This window comes from Lacerta agilis, chromosome 18 (assembly GCF_009819535.1).
Source record: "Lacerta agilis isolate rLacAgi1 chromosome 18, rLacAgi1.pri, whole genome shotgun sequence".
NCBI classification, from domain to species: Eukaryota; Metazoa; Chordata; class Lepidosauria; order Squamata; family Lacertidae; genus Lacerta; species Lacerta agilis.
Window position 1 is genome coordinate 4,446,634 of NC_046329.1, and position 16,033 is coordinate 4,462,666.

The following is a 16,033-nucleotide window of genomic DNA, read 5'->3' on the forward strand; positions in this document are numbered from 1 at the left end:
TTATTACTCTGCTACCACTTTAACACAATGCCCTCTCCACTCAGCCCAAAGAGTGAGCTCAGGGAGAAAGAGGGTTCATCAATAGGATGGGGGGATGCCTGCATTCATAGAGTTGCAGATTTGGAAGGGACCCCCAAGGGTCATCCAGTCCACCCCCTGCCATGCAGGAATCTCAGCCAAAGCATCCAACCTCTGCTTAGAAACCTCCAAGGAAGGAGAACCCACCACCTCCCGAGGGGAGACCGTTCCACTGTGAAACAGCTCTGACTGTCAGAGTATTATTCCTGAGGCTTAGTTGCGATCTGCTTCCTTATAACTTGAAGCCATTGTTTCGAGTCCTGCCAGCCGGGGCAGGAGAAATCAAACTTGCTACAAATTCCATGGGATATTGGAAGGTGGCTCTCCCATCTCTTCTTTTCCATGTTTCCAGACCCTTGATCATCTTGGTTGCCCTGCTCTGCACACCTCCCAGACCGAGTCCTGTTGTTACAACACCCAGTCAATGGTTTTTTTTACTGAGCTTCCAGTGCAGGGGTTAGCAACCTTTTTTAGCTGTGGGCCGGTCCACCATCCCTAAGACCATGTGGTGGGCTGGACTATATTTGGGGGGGGGGGGAATGAACGAATTCCTATGCCCCACAAATAACCCAGAGATGCATTTTAAATAAAAGCACACATTCTACCCATGTAAAAACACCAGGCGGGCCCCACAAATAACCCAGAGATGCATTTTAAATAAAAGCACACATTCTACCCATGTAAAAACACCAGGCAGGCCCCACAAATAACCCAGAGATGCATTTTAAATAAAAGCACACATTCTACCCATGTAAAAACACCAGGCAGGCCCCACAAATAACCCAGAGATGCATTTTAAATAAAAGCACACATTCTACCCATGTAAAAACACCAGGCAGGCCCCACAAATAACCCAGAGATGCATTTCAAATAAAGGGACACATTCTGCTCATGTAAAAACACCAGGCAGGCCCCACAAATAACCCAGAGATGCATTTCAAATAAAAGTGCACATTCTACCCATGTAAAAACACCAGGCAGGCCCCACAAATAACCCAGAGATGCATTTCAAATAAAGGGACACATTCTGCCCATGTAAAAACACCAGGCAGGCCCCACAAATAACCCAGAGATGCATTTTAAATAAAAGCACACATTCTACCCATGTAAAAACACCAGGCAGGCCCCACAAATAACCCAGAGATGCATTTCAAATAAAAGCACACATTCTACCCATGTAAAAACACCAGGCAGGCCCCACAAATAACCCAGAGATGCATTTTAAATAAAAGCACACATTCTACCCATGTAAAAACACCAGGCAGGCCCCACAAATAACCCAGAGATGCATTTTAAATAAAAGCACACATTCTACCCATGTAAAAACACCAGGCAGGCCCCACAAATAACCCAGAGATGCATTTCAAATAAAGGGACACATTCTGCTCATGTAAAACACCAGGCAGGCCCCACAAATAACCCAGAGATGCATTTCAAATAAAAGTGCACATTCTACCCATGTAAAAACACCAGGCAGGCCCCACAAATAACCCAGAGATGCATTTCAAATAAAGGGACACATTCTGCCCATGTAAAAACACCAGGCAGGCCCCACAAATAACCCAGAGATGCATTTTAAATAAAAGCACACATTCTACCCATGTAAAAACACCAGGCAGGCCCCACAAATAACCCAGAGATGCATTTCAAATAAAAGCACACATTCTACCCATGTAAAAACACCAGGCAGGCCCCACAAATAACCCAGAGATGCATTTTAAATAAAAGCACACATTCTACCCATGTAAAAACACCAGGCAGGCCCCACAAATAACCCAGAGATGCATTTCAAATAAAGGGACACATTCTGCTCATGTAAAAACACCAGGCAGGCCCCACAAATAACCCAGAGATGCATTTTAAATAAAAGCACACATTCTACTCATGTAAAAACACCAGGCAGGCCCCACAAATAACCCAGAGATGCATTTTAAATAAAAGCACACATTCTACTCATGTAAAAACACCAGGCAGGCCCCACAAATAACCCAGAGATGCATTTTAAATAAAAGCACACATTCTACTCATGTAAAAACACACTGATTCCCGGACCAGGGGCCGGATTGAGAAGGCGATTGGGCCTCATCTAGCCCACGGGCCTTAGGTTGCCTACCCCTGTTCCAGTGTCTCTCTCTTCTGGTTAGTCACTGCCAGCTCTGGCCCAACCTTCCTGAAGTGAAGAATTCCCCTTTACCCTTCTGCAAGTCTTCTGCAAGACTTTCCGCATCTTAGGACACTGGCTATTCCACAGGGCCAGTGTGAGTCAGGATGAGTTCCCATTTCAATGCAGGGTTTTTTGGCTAGATGACCCTTGGGGTCCAATCCCACCTGGCCAACTTTTCCTTCCTCACCTACCTGCTTCACAGCTAGCCCAAACCTTCCCTCCCCTCTCAGTTCACAATTGGCAAACTGCTCTCTGAAGTGCCTCCCCCCCCTCCATTAAACAGCTCACCTGCCCCTGTCATGCTGGAGTTGGTGTGGCCTCCTAGTGGCGACCATGTGAACTGCAGCATGACGACCCACCTTACATTGTTCTGTATTGGAGGAAGATTATTCAGAGTAAAATGCAAAAAAAATAAAAATGCATTCTTGGGGAGGGGGAGACATAGCTTGCAAAAATGGTTATACGCAAAAACGTTATATGCAAAAACGTCTTCCACTTGGAAATTGCTGAGTGTCTTCGCTTAGTGATTCTGCCCCATCCCCCCCGGTCCCCCCGCTGCTGCAACCACCTACTGTTTAGCCATTGCAACGAGCTGTGCTACATGCAGACTTTTAAAAAACAAAAAAGTCATATGGGATTAAAATTTTAACACAGTGAAATACAATACGAAACAAAAGAAGGAATAAAGGAAATAAATAAATAGAGTCACCCTTGAAGGCCACCTAAAGGAAGCTCACAGAGCCGTGGAGGGGGTGTCTGTGCACAACAGTTTTGGTCACCCCTGTACTTAAATTTGTGGGGGGGGGAGACACATATTAGGGAAATTTTGCATGAAAGTGCATTCTTTAAAAAAAATAAAAATCCAACCCTAGAATTGGGGGGGTTGGGGAGCGTTGCAAGAAGCTAGATCTCGTAACTTCTCCAGTTCAGAGACAAATAAAACATCAAAAAGTTCCTTTGCTCAGTCCAAGTGCCCCCCACCACCTCCGTTTAAGCAGAAAGGCCTTAATTAGATTCCAGAGCTTGCATACTAAAAAGCCCCAGCCACGTAGACTTAGGGGAGCCCGGATTATCCTAAATTGCTACTGAGACTTTATTCCTACCCCCCCCCCCAAGCCTGCATCACCCACTTAACATCAGCTGCAGGTGGACTTTTTAGAAAGAGAGTTGTTCTCTCTCTCTCTCCCTCTCTCCCCTTTCTCTCCAGCCAAAACCATCCTTTGCAATCATTTATATGCAAATCCTGAAAGGAGAGGGAGAAAGGGAAGGAGGAGTGGGGGGGGGGAAACCACAACCTTTTCATACTTTAATAAATGGCTCTTTAAACCTTCTCTAGAGCCTGGCTCCCCTCCTTTTAAACATAAATGTTCTATTCAAGTTGCTTCAAAAGGTCACATCTCAATTGTTCTCTCTTAACTCAAAGCCTCAATTGTTGGTCTTGGGGGTTTGTTTGGTTTTTAAAAGGGGATGGGGAGGAGGGGACAAGGCAGAGGGGAGCAGCTGTTGCTGGCCCCTAAAGGCCGGTACTGGTTATTGCAGGGGCCACATGCCCAGGGCCGTCTTAAAGGGATCGGCCGCCGTGGCGCGACGATCCCTCGGCGCCCCCGGCGTGCCGCCTCTCCGCCCGCCTCTCCGCCCGCCTCCCTCCCGCGCTGGCCGCCCCTCGGGAGGGGGGGTGGGCGAGTGGGGGGTGAGGGGCGTGGCGCTGGAGCGGCGCAGGGCTTTGCGCACCCTTCCCAGCGCTCCAGCTGGGGCCCTGTAGGGCGGCCGGCTTGCAGATCGCCCGCCGGCGTGCGAGCGCCCGCCCGCCCATGGGGGCGGGGGCGGGTTGGGGAGGGGGCGCCCGGTATGCCGGCAGGCTCACAGGGGTGCCCCTGGGGGGCCCGGCACCCTGGCGCACCGCACCACCCACCCCCTATGACGAGATGGCCCTGCACATGCCTTACAGGAGACACAGGCAGAGCGACAAGTGTAAATTTTACATTTTGGGCATCACATGGCAGGATGGAGTCTCAGACGAAGCTGTGCTCTCCCAAGCCCATCTTGGGAGATGGCAGGATCCCCCAAGGAGCTGGCTTCCGGCCATGGGCGTAACCAGGGGGGCGGGGGGCAGCTCCCCCCCCCAGCAAAAAAAAAATTAAATGGTTATCGGTAGCCTAAAAGGGAAAAAAAAGCTCAAGACTGGTCTTTCTCCCCCTCCCAAAATCTCAATAACAATTGAGCTCTTCCGCTCTTGCCGAGGCCGTTGGTCACTCTGTGTGTGTGTGTGTGTGTGTGTGTGTGTGTGTGTGTGTGTGTGTTTTGCGCCGGCTGTTTCCCCCTCCCTCATGCCGACAAAGAGCTGGCGTGCCTATCAGAGACCGGATCCTAGCCTGCACCCTGCTTGGTCAAATGGGGATGCAGGCTGAGACTTGGGGCAGTGTCAGGGGGCGAATTCATCGTTGTCGGGATTCATCGTTGCAAGGGAGCTTGGCAAACTGAGTTCCCTTGCATGGTGAGTAGTTCCTTTGCGAGGACTGAGGATCCTGGGAAGCTGAGTTTTTCAGCCATTTGGGGCTCTCTGTTTGGGGGGGAAGGTTTTTCTGGTTTTTTGAAGCTGTTTTTGTTTTTTGAAGCTGTTTTTGTTTTTGAAGCTGAATGACCATGGCTTGCCCCCCCCCCCAGTTTTGATTCTGGGTACGCCCCTGCTTCCAGCAACAGGCCTCCTTGGCAGACCAACTCTGCAGTACAAAGATTTCTGCAAAAGAGACATCCACCCCCCGCCTTGTGAGAATCTCTGGAGACAGATGTTCAAGTCGTGTATCAATAGCAGTGGCCAGAGGAGGGATGACCATTGGGGAAGAGGAGCGCAAAGAGAAGGAACGCCCTGGTGCATCTGCGGCAGCACATGCAGACACCTGCACTTGCCCCAGCTGCAACGAAACATGTCTCTCCCACATCATTCTCTACAGCCACAGCAGGTGCTGCAACCCTCCAACATGGCTTGGACCTCGCCCTCAAAGGCACATTCCTCCGCTGTCTCCCATAGCAGACGGAGGCCCACCAACAGTGAGCTAGTTTCTGCAAACACACCTCTCCACCCAGCTTTGGTCTGGGTAGTTAAACACCACAATTTAGCATATCCAAAGGTGAGGCCCTGTGCCGTAGAACAAATGAGCGGGCCTTTCCCCCCTGCCACACATACGGTAGCTGCTACATGGAAGAACCACGGGCATCGAAGGGAAGTTTGGACTGTCTCGCCAGAGTGGTGCATGCTCTAGTTCTCTCTGGGTTGGATTACTGCAATGCGCTCTATGTGGGGCTACCTTTGAAGGTGACGCGGAAACCACAACTAAAATAAAAATACAAATTACAATTCCAATATTGACAAAAAAGAGCTTAATTATATATAAACGTTGACTTCCCTTTTCCAACTCTCTATTGATTCAAAGGGGGTGAAAAACATAGTACTGATTATAAAGGCAAATCTTTTTTTAAAAAATGTAGTATAAACACCGACAACTGGGAAACACTGGCCCGCGAGCGCTCCAGTTGGAGAACAGCCTTGACCAAAGGTGTCTTGGGCTTTGGAGACACTCGAACTCAGGACGCAAGGGAGAAACTTGCTAAGAGGAAGGCACGCTTGGCAAAACCTCACCATGACCAAACCCACCCAGAAACCTATGTCCCCACCGTGGAAGGACGTATGGACCCAGAATTGGCCTCCACAGTCACTTACGGACTCACTATAGTATCACTGTATTCCGCTCTGGTCAGACCTCACCTGGAATACTGTGTCCAGTTCTGGGCACCACAGTTCAAGAAGGATACTGACAAGCTGGAACGTGTCCAGAGGAGGGCAACCAAAATGGTGAAAGGCCTGGAAACGTTGCCTTATGAGGAACGGCTTAGGGAGCTGGGTATGTTTAGCCTGGAGAAGAGAAGGTTAAGGGGTGACATGATAGCCATGTTCAAATATAGAAAAGGATGTCATATAGAGGAGGGTGAAAGGTTGTTTTCTGCTGCTCCAGAGAAGCGGACACAGGGCAATGGATTCAAACTACAAGAAAGAAGATTCCACCTAAACATTAGGAAGAACTTCCTGACAGTGAGAGCTGTTCGACAGTGGGATTTGCTGCCAAGGAGTGTGGTGGAGTCTCCTTCTTTGGAGGTCTTGAAGCAGAGGCTTGACAGCCATCTGTCAGGAATGCTTTGATGGTGTTTCTTGCTTGGCAGGGGGTTGGACTGGATGGCCCTTGGGGTCTCTTCCAACTCTGTGATTCTATGATTCTATTATACTTGGCTACGAGGCATCGCCCAAGAAGAAGACTTGTGATCACATTGTGTTCCAGTGTTGGTTTTGCTCTCATCCAGGGCAGAGATGATTCTCTCCACTTTTAATTGTTATCAACCCTTTTCTTTCCACTGGGAACTCTCTCTTTGCCCCCAAAGATCCTTCCACTAATCTCTGGCTTTGCTCATTCCATCCATCTCCTGCAAATCCTTCGCCTCCAATTTGCATTTTGTGGAATATCTGCTTCTCAACACATTGCTGTTGTTGTCCTCCGCCCCCTTCCTCTGCAGGAACACCCCCCCCCCCATTTGTAATTAAAGGATGGGGGGAGAGATCTATCTCACCAGGGGAAACCAGCATAACCTGAGATCGCGGCATTTTTCTAATCTAAATAAAAGTTTAAATTTTGAAAAGGGGGGAGGGGGAGGGAGGGGAGGGCCAAGGCAAAATGTAACTAATTACATCTTGGCGTGTTAGATCATAAATCACATAATTATGGTGGGAGCAGGAACATCCCGCCAAACAGACAAAGAACAGACCACACAAATTCTTATCTCATTACAGTTTAATTAAGAATTATGTTAGAGCATCATCTTTTTAATTATCACAGACCCCCCAGAAGATTTCAAATCTCTCTCCTGCCCACCCCCCATTAAAAAAAAATATTTTAAAGGCACAGAACAAGGAAAAGCTACACTTCTCAAGATGGTCACTAAATGAATTTTGCAGTTTGCTCTGGGGAGGGGGGGGAGACTTTAATGAAATCAGCCCTCCCTACACAATTTTTATTTTTTTTAAAAACACACACTGATAAAGTGAACTTTCCCAAAAAAGCAACATTTGTCTTCCGTCAGCTAATAATCTTCCAGACAGATGGTGGTTTGGATTTGTGAGGTGGGGGCAGCAGCAGCGCAGAGGGAGGAATGAGGAGGAAGAGTAGGAGGAGAGACTGCACACTTCTGTGATTAGAGGACAAAGCAGAATTCCCTGGGCCAACATTGGGGCAAGTTTCAAGGAGACAGTGAATTAGGGTTCCTGGACCTCTAGGGCTGACCCAAAGCCCTCCAGGTTTGCCTGGCCCCCTCCAGGTGGCAGCTGAAGGGCCTCAATCTCCACATGGGCAGACAAATTACAGTATAGAGACTCGAGGTGGGGGACTTTCCCCCTCTACTCCCTTCTCCCAATTAACTTCCATCTCCAGGGCCTGCTCCAGGGTCTCCCTGCAATGACATCACCAGGGATTGCCCCAAAGACTCTGGTAATGGTTTGGGCCCAGAAATCCCTGGGTCTGGGATGCTCCTAACTTGGAAACCCCTACAGTGAATTAAGGTCACTCCATGAGCGCTCCAAGACTCCGGCACCTGTGCTGTATTTTACAAAACCAGTGTGGTGTAGTTGCTGGTGTGCCGGACGAGGACTGGGGAGGTAGGAATGCAAAAAACAAATAAGTGATCCTTAATTGCACAGATTTACCCATCTACAGGGAAGGAGGCATAGTCATCAACTGTGTTGCAGGGCAAAGGGCCCAGATTCAATCATTTGTCCTCTCCAGGCAGGGCTAGGAAAGAGAGACCCCCATCTAAACCCTGGAGAGCCTCATCCCCCTTCAAATGTTGCTGGACTGCAACTCCCACAAGCCCCCGGACAGCAGAGACAATGGTTAGTTATAGACCAACATCTGGAGGGCACCATGTTGACTGTCGCTACTCAGAACACCAGTGTGGAAGCAATGATTATTCAACATCAACTTTGTTGGGCTGGTCATGTTGTTCGGATGTCTTCCAAACTTAAAAATGGAAAGCGTAATCCCGGTGGCCAACAAAAGAGGTTTAAAGACTCTCTCAAGGCAAATTTTTAAAAATGCAGTATAAACACAGACAACTGGGAAACACTGGCCTGCGAGCGCTCCAGCCTTGACCAAAGGCATCGTGGTCTTTGAAGATGCTCGAACTCAGGACGCAAGGGGAAATGTGCTAAGAGGAAGGCATGCTTGGCAAACCCTCAGCATGAGGCGGACAGCTAATGAGAACCCCAAATTAACAATCTCAACTTTGGGGTTTTCATCAGCTGGACGCCATAATCATCACAATTATAACAAGCAAAGGCTTGACATATCTCGCTTTGCGTGTCATGAGTCTATCTCATATATTAAACTCCAGTAGCTAATGAAAACAATTGCTTATATAAATGGGCTTTTCCACAATATTCTGATTTTTCGAGTTTCACCTGTAGTCCTGCCTCCCACAAAGTCTGAGGGACAGTGGACCGGCCCCCTGCTGAAAAAGTTTGCTGACCCCGACCCAGTTCAATCCCTGGAAACTTCAAACTGAGGCACATGGACTTGGTGGCCCTTGCTTCCCTCAGAACCATGAGAACTAGAACCTAGCTTTATTTTAAGGAGAGGGGGGTTGCAGCTCAGCGGCAGCGTCCAGAAGGACTAGTCCCTAGTATCTCCTTTTTAGGGCTGGAAACCCTGGAGGGCCGCTGCCACTCAGGGTTGGCAATACTGAGGTAAACTGGGCTGGTGACCTGAGTAGTCGTACAGGCAGCTTCCTCGCGCTCCCAATCCTTTGCCGCCTTCTGCCAGCCAGATAAAATATTCAGCTGCAGTAGATAGCAGCGAGACCAGACGCTCCACGCCTCATTGGCTGCCAAAATTTTTCAGATTAAGTCAACATCTGAAGAGGAAAATCCCAGAAGTGACTGTATTTACCTCCCCCCTTCAACCCCCCCCCCCCCCCGTTTCCTTCCCTGGATAAAATATCGAGGGAAATGAAATAAAGCCTGTACTTTATCTCTCTCCCTCAACCTGAGGGATTGTTTACAACCAAATGCCGGCTTTATGTTGAAAGATTCTGGTTTGCCTTTTGAGGCGGATGCTTTGGGAATTTCGTTTTCTTCATTCTTTGGGGGTTTGCCCCATTCCCCGTTAAATGAATGAAGGAATTGCTCTTCTACACGGGTGTCAAAGGATTCATTTGAGCGGCCGTCGGGATCATGACAAGCCAGGATCTTAAGGAGAAGCCACCTGCCCTTCCAGCGGGCTTCAGGACCCTCCGGGTCACGGCCTGATCCAAGACGGGTCAAAACAGAAGCACTACCACCATTCAGATCTGTGGCAGGGGATTAAAAAATGAGTCTCCAAGTCCATGTCTGGGGGACAGGAGGTGGGCAGGTGTGGGGGACTCCCTGGTCCTGAAGGAGCAGGTACTCAGCCTGGGAGTCATTCTGGACCCACAGCTGTCCATGGAGGCGCAGGTTAATTCTGCGTCCAGGGCAGCTGTCTACCAGATCCATCTGGTATGCAGGCTGAGACCCTCTTTGTCCACAGACTGTCTCGCCAGAGTGGTACATGCTCTAGTTATCTCTCGCTTGGATTACTGCAATGCGCTCTACGTGGGGCTACCTTTGAAGGTGACTCAGAAACTGCAACTGATCCAGAATGCGGCAGCTAGACTGGTGACTGGGAGCAGCCGCCGAGACCACATAACACCGGTCTTGAAAGACCTACATTGGCTCCCAGTTATGTTTCCGAGCACAATTCAAAGTCTTGGTGCTGACCTTTAAAGCCCTGAACAGCCTCGGACCAATGTACCTGAAGGAGCGTCTCCACCCCCATCGTTCAGCCCGGACACCGAGGTCCAGCTCTGAGGGCCTTCTGGCGGTTCCCTCCCTGCGAGAAGTGAGGTTACAGGGAACCAGGCAGAGGGCCTTCTCGGTGGTGGCGCCCGCCCTGTGGAACGCCCTCCCACCAGATGTCAAGGAAATAAACAACTATCTGACTTTTAGAAACAGGTAGGTAGCCGTGTTGGTCTGCCATGCACACGAAAGCTCATACCAAGAACAAACTTAGTTGGTCTCTAAGGTGCTACTGGAAGGAATTTTTAAATTTTATTTTGTTTTGACTTTTAGAAGACATCTGAAGGCAGCCCAGTTGAGGGAAGATGTTAATGTTTGATGTTTTATTGTGTTTTTAATATTCTGTTGGGAGCCGCCCAGAGTGGCCGGAGAAACCCAGCCAGATGGCAGTACACACACACACACACACACACACACACAATAAGCCATAATAATAATAATAATAATAATAATAATAATAATAATAATAATAAAATAATGTTCTGTTGGGAGCTGCCCAGAGTGGCCGGAGAAACCCAGCCAGATGGGCAGTACACACACACACACACACACACACACACACACACACACACAATAAGCCACAATAAATAATAATAATAATAATAATAATAATAATAATAATAATAATAATAATAATAATAAAAATAATAATAAAAATAAAAATAATAATAAAAATAAATGTTCTGTTGGGAGCTGCCCAGAGTGGCCGGAGAAACCCAGCCAGATGGGCAGTACACACACACACACACACACACACACACAATAAGCCACAATAAATAATAATAATAATAATAATAATAATAATAATAATAATAATAATAAAAGTGGGTGGTGGGTCTGAAAAGTGTAAGACTCATAGAGCCAACTTCAAGGGCCCAGGGAACGCCAACATGAACCATATAGTTAGAAGGTACCATGAGGGTCACCTAACCCAACCCAAAAGGAATCTTTTGCCCAACATGACAAATATCATAAGAACAACTCGCAGGATCAAGTCCAGCATCCTGTTCTTGCAGTGGCCAACCAGGTGCGCGCAGTAAACCCACAAGCTGGACCCCAAGCACAAGAGCCACTCTCCCCTCCTGGGAGGCATCAAGGCTCATTACTGCTGCTGACCATGGAGGGAGAGCATAGTCACCATAGCTTCAATAGTTGCCTTCTCTTTCGCAAATTTACCCAATCCTCTTTTAAGTCGGTGGCCATCACTGCCTCCTGTGGGAAGGAGTTCCATAGTTAAACTAGCTTAACACAGTTTAAGGCAGACCACCATTCCTGTTTCGCAGGAAAACACACAACTCAAGTGTCAAAAGCCATGGTAAAGAGGTGCGGCTCTGGCACTCGGTGCCCTGCTTGTAGGCTTCCTAGAAGCATCTAGTTGGCCACAAAATGCTGGGCAAGATAAGCACTGCATCTGATTTAGCAGGGCTCTTCTTCTGTTCTTAGCCCAGAATCTAGAAGTACTGGACTCCCCCCATCATCATCATCAGGAGTTCACGTAACCAGCATGACTAAGCCACTTCTGGCGCAACGGAACACCGTGACGGAAACCAGAGTGCATGGAAACGTCATTTGCCTTCCCGCCGGAGCGGTACCTATTTATCTACTTGCGCTGGCGTGCTTTCGAACTGCTAGTTCGGCAGGAGCTGGGACAGAGCAACGGGAGCTCACCCCGCCGCGGGGATTCGAACCGCCAACCTTCCAATCGGCATGCCCAAGAGGCTCAGTGGTTTAGACCACAGCGCCAGCCGCTCCCTATTCCATTACAATGGGTCGTTTCCAATGCTGATCATACTCACAGAGGACAGACAATGAAGTTTACAGATCTAAGTTTGCAATGCACATTAATTTCAATGGCTCACATCTTCCTCACCTGCTGAATTTCTGTTTGTCTGAAGAATGGTAAATGTATAATGGTAAATCCAGAAGCTGTACAGTGATGCGTCTCTTGTGGGGAGGGAGTCTCACAGGGCAGGGGCTGCCACAGAGAAGGCCCTCTTCCTCTGGGCCAGCCAATAAGGCCCCTTCTGTCAATCTCACCACCCAAGATGGTCTGTAGCAAAAGAGGTGGCATTTCAGACATTGGGGGCCTGGGTTGATTAGGGCTTTAAACCCTGCCGTGAGCACCTAGATTTGGGCCCAGAAACAAACTGGTAACCAGGGCAGCTGTTTCAAATCAGGTTTTATTGTAAGATCTAAATGGAACCCCAGCCAGCGACCCAGCTGCTGCAGTTTGAGCCAATTGAAGTATCTAAGTTGTCTTTCAGGACTCAGCTACAGAAACGAGGCAGGCTCCAAGCATACATACTTCTTGCAAAGGCGTTTTCTAGTCTTCCCCAATGCAGCAGTGATCCAGTAAGTAATCCTGTAAATAAGTTTCCAGTGGACCTAGAGTTTTCCAAGAATACCAGGAAGATGGATTTGCTACTTTATTTACAGGTCAGTTCATGATGCCTGCACACACCAGTTAAGAGAGCTATACCCAGTGACCATACTGAGAGGTAGGGACGCAGGTGGCACTGTGGTCTAAAGCACTGAGCCTCGGGCTTGCCAATCAGAAGGTCAGCGGTTCGAATCCCTGCAACGGGGCGAGCTCCAGTTGCTGTCCCAGCTTCTGCCAACCTAGCAGTTTGAAAGCACACCAGGGCAAGTAGATAAATAGGTACCGCTCTGGTGGGAAGGTAAACGGCGTTTCCGTGCGCTGCTCTGGTTTCCGTCACGGTGTCCCGTTGCGCCAGAAGCTGTTTAGTCCTGCTGGCCACATGAGCCGGAAAGCTGTCTGTGGACAAACACCGGCTCCCTTGGCCTGAAAATGAGATGAGCGCCGAAACCCCGTAGTCGCCACTGGACTGAACCGCCCAGGGGTCCTTTTTTAACCTATCTGGCAGGTGTAACTACGTATTAAGTGGGCACCCTGATTTGCTGTGAAGGAACATTAAAGTGAGTAGTTACAGGCAGGTAGCCATGTTGGTCTGCCATTGTCAAAACAAAATAAAATAAAAAATTCCTTCCAGTAGCACCTTAGAGACCAACTAAGTTTGTTCTTGGTATGAGCTTTTGTGTGCTTGGGTATCTGAAGGTGTGTTGGGTATCTGAAGAGGTGTGCATGCACACGAAAGCTCATACCAAGAACAAACTTAGTTGGGTCTCTAAGGTGCTACTGGAAGGAATTTTTTATTTTATTTTGTTTTGATTAAAGTGAGAAGACAGCCTTAAAAATTATCATCCTTGGCTCAGTCATACCTCTCTTCAAGTCACACGCAGGAAAAAAGGGGTGTTGAAACAAAAAAAAAAAACACCCAACACACCTTTTAAATTCAAGTGGCTGTACCAACAAAAGGAGATTAGTAGCTTTCTGGCTCAGTTAATTACCCAAGAAATATCAGCCCTGCCAAGCAGGAAAAGCAAAACAGAGATAAATCCACGCCAGAGCTGGGTGCTGCTTCATCTTTTTAAAGGCAATTAACTCTTAGTTATTAGCTTTTAATTAGGGAATAATAATGACACCATTAATACAGTTTATTAGACTTGTCACTAGGCAGCTGTTCCAAACAGATTTTGTTATCAGATCCTGGCAGATTTTTGACTGTTGGTGCTTCCTTTAATTTATACGTTATCTGATTGAATTTGGTCGGGGGTATGGGCGAAGGGGCGGGCAGGGAAGTCTGCATGCTTTGGGTGTGAAAGGGAGCAGGCTTTGGGGTGTCTACAGTCAGGGGAGGACCACAACTCTGTGGGGTGGGGGCTCCTTTACATGCAATAGGTCACAGTTCAATCTGCAGAATCTCGAGTTCAAAGGGGTCAGAAAGGAGGTGAGATCCTTTGCACATTTCGCTCCCCAAGGGTGGAAAACACTGTCATTCTCAGGCTCCCCATCCAGAAACACAACAGCAGCGGCTCTTACTTGAGAGTCAGGGAGAGCTCTTCATTCAGGCTGATAGCGGAACAGGTCAAAAACAGCACTTTGAATTGGGCCCGGAAACTACCGTAATCGGTAGCCAGTGCAGTCGGACCAGGATCAGTGTCATATGCTTGCTGGCACAGGAAATGGAAAATGTGTTTCTCGGGAGAGCATTGCCCGACATGAAGAGAAGAAGAAGAAGAGTTTGGATTTGATATCCCGCTTTTCACTACCCGAAGGAGTCTCAAAGCGGCTCACATTCTCCTTTCCCTTCCTCCCCCACAACAAACACTCTGTGAGGTGAGTGGGGCTGAGAGAAGTGTGACTAGCCCAAGGTCACCCAGCAGCTGCATGTGGAGGAGGGGAGACACGAACCCGGTTCCCCAGATTATGAGTCTACCGCTCTTAACCACTACACCACACTGGCTCTAGAGAGAGAGAGAGGCCATCTCTAGTTATGAATCCCTGGCCTCATCCCCTGAAGAAGGGGAGGTTGACTCTAGGGCCTTGACAACTGGTGCAAGGCCCCTTTCTTGCCCCCCCCCCACCACTCTGACTTTGGATGGGGCACCCAAGACAGACCAATGAAGGTGAGAAGGGATCCTTGGTGTGGATACCCTGCTTGGGGGACTCACAATAGGGTCCCTCCCTTGGGTGCCCTGCCAGACTCCCCCCCCCCGCCTTCTTCTGGGGTCAGCGTTGCTTTCAACCTTCACAGACAAGGAAGCCAGCCAGAGAAACTATGGGATGGTGACCTTCATATATAATGCTGCGCAGGGTTTGGGCACTCAAAACCTCGGAAAGAGGGTGTGGTTAGTAGTGAAATCCTCTCCTTGGGAGCAGAGGTGACGATTAAGGGACTGGGCACCCAGGAATTTCGGTGCCAGGGCCATGCACGCTACATGGCACCCACGGTCCCCAGGCACTCACACCCGCGGGGCCAAGTTGGCACTCCTGCTTGGGAGTGAGGATAGAGATTCCTCAGGAGATCCAAAGCTGTTGAGAATCCAGGTTTGCATCCATGGCTTTCAGTTCCTATAGAGGAGACAGACCAGCTCATGACGGGGCTGCCTGATGCCCCCGCTACCCCCAAGGCAGCACCCAATTCCCACAGATCTGGGCCCCCTCCTTCCCTCTGCCACAACTGCACCCTCACCTGTGCTGCTGCCATGATGCTTGCAGGGGGAGAGCTCTGGCAACTCTGGGAGTAGCCCAGCAACTGGGGTGAGGCAGGACAGGGTTGGACCTGCCCCCCATGGCAAATGGCTTCACTTTGCCTCATTGGTGGGCTGCTCCTGGTTCAGGATAACACCACCCCTTTCCTTTCCTTGGAGCAGGGTTTTTGCTTTGTTTGTTTTCCAGAGCAGCAGTTGATGTCCCCGTCGTATCAATGAACAAAATAAAACTGATTTTGTTTTTAGATCTGAGCAGACGGAGATAAACCAACAACCTTCCCTTTGCTACCTACAAGAAGGGGGGGCAGCGGCAAGGTTTTCCCCCTCCCCATTCTCTCTCTCTCTTTTAAAGAGATGCCTTGAGTAAGTTGTTAGCAGCAATCCAGCGATAACCATGTCATTCTCTTGCCAGGGGATTAATTTCTGATTTTACCGCTGCTCTTTATCACACAGACAGCTCTGAAAGGCACAAATTTTCCACCCCACAATGGGCCTGTCACAATGACAATTATATTTAATAGCGGGCGGCTTTCGTTCTCTCCCTTTTAGGGGCTTCCGATTATGGCAGTAAATAGACGTGCATTAGGTGCTGCAGCGTGACAAGGTGTGCAGACAGGCTGGCAATGATGCCCCACTGCCACCCAGGCCTGTGGGGGGGACACCACCTTGGCAGAGGCGTTGCTTGCCTAATAAATTTTGTGTGTCTCCCTCCCCTATCCCCCCCCAAAAAAAAAGAGAAGGGGGAAATGCGAAGCCATCCAAGATGACTTGAGAAAGCAGCTTAAGGTGGGAGATGAGAGGGGTTG